This window comes from Lygodium microphyllum, chromosome 25 (assembly GCF_053477565.2).
Source record: "Lygodium microphyllum isolate KBCC chromosome 25, Lygodium_microphyllum_v1.1.10, whole genome shotgun sequence".
NCBI classification, from domain to species: Eukaryota; Viridiplantae; Streptophyta; class Polypodiopsida; order Schizaeales; family Lygodiaceae; genus Lygodium; species Lygodium microphyllum.
The window spans coordinates 118,472,805-118,474,652 of record NC_141159.1 but is presented as its reverse complement, the minus strand read 5'-3'; positions in this window follow the sequence as shown (position 1 = coordinate 118,474,652).

Below are 1,848 nucleotides of genomic sequence, written 5' to 3'. Positions count from 1 at the left end.
TATCTAATCGCGTTGAAGTAGATCTAGTAGAGGGGGCCTGACGAAGATCGAGACAGCTCCTGGTCTGCCATGTCTCTGAATATCGCGATCTGGTCTGGAGACATGCGCGTGAAGATATCCTATAACTCCTTATCGCTCATCCCTCGACTCATCCTGAAAATGTCACCTGCACAAATAAAAAATGATATTAGAATAATCAATTTAAATCATACAAAGCACAGTAATATAAATCTTAAAAAAAGATCTCACTTAAAATGCATATCTTATGTATCCTTATAAGCGATTGGTCAACGAATTGAGTAAGTGGATGCTCCAAGTATGAAGTATCCTATGGTTCCATGTCAATCTCTTGACACAACTCCGCATACACTGGAAGGTCGATAGACATGTCACCACAAAAGGATGAGTCCACCTGGTTCTCAAAGAATTCTTCGACTCCTATATTTCCATCATTGTTAGTCGATGCTAGCTCCAAGCTTTTGGTGGCCTTCACCCCTTGCAATATCGACCCCTCTATTTGCATATTGTCTTCATCTATGCTCGGAACATCGCTTTGATCATATACTCTCGCACTTCGGGGAGTTGAAGGTATAACATACCACCATTAAGGTTGTCGGGGGTTTGGATAGAAGATTACCTATTTACAAACATGTACAAGAGAGTTTAAACTATTGTGACATGTACCATGTCATAATACAATTAACAAACAAATGAGTCCATACACTTGTTCACAATGGGCCGGCAACACAAAGGTGTCATGCAAATCCGTCCTTTTTTTTTTTGAATCTATTTCGAGAAATCCAGATAGACCTCGTCGAACTGTTGCTCCAGCTCCTCCAAGTACCACTTTGAACCACTGCACATCGAATAGTATCATGGAGAATCTATGGTAATTCACCATAATAATACTTTGCAAATTTCCAAAATACTCCATCTCATCTATAACTGTGTTTGGATCCATTGCTCGTCGCTGGCTCTCTTGCTCGAACCTTGCTATGATACCAGAGTCCATTGTGGAGCGCATTTTGTCAATATGCTCCATGCGAAAATGCCATCCGCGTGACCACGCTGCACTATATATTTTGTACTATACATTGAAACACTCAAATTAGATGTCGCATATAAATATAGATACGACATATCCTAAACACCTCATCACCTTTGGACTACATCCCCTCGAGAATTCTCACTCCTCCATTGAGACCTCTTTCCCTTCGCGAGACGCTACGGTGAAAGCTCCATGAAACCATCGCGTTGACATCAATCGCGGCATCTCCTCCATGCCCTCGGTATATCAAATTGATCAATGACGTGTACTACGTCGAAATTTAGATCGTGCTTCCTCTCAATCTTGCCTAGCGACACATCTCCATAGAGGCATGGTGCAATATACAAAAGCGATTCACCTTCTCCTGCATTGTAGCATCCATTCTTTTTTCTACCCCATTTCCAACCACCACATCTCCAATCAGTCTATCATCGTCCTTCAGCGACGATAGCATTTTGTTGTCTGGATCCACCGTTGGTAGCCATTGTGAAATATGCACTAGCGCCTCAGACACCAACCAACCTTTAGCCATCCTACCTTCTAGCCGAGCTCGTTGTCGCACAAAGCCTTTCAGGATTTTCATGAAGTGCTCCAAGAAGAACATCCATCGTGTATGGACAGGTCCAGCAATCTCCACTTCATCTACAAGATGCATAAGAAGATGGATTTGTATCGTGAGCATGCTAGTGGGTAGATATTTCTCAAAGAGACAGACTGTCTCCACTACTCCCCGCCTTGCAGATTCAATAGAGGATGTCTTAATCTCCTTCTGTGAGACCCATTGCACCAAAGTCAACAAC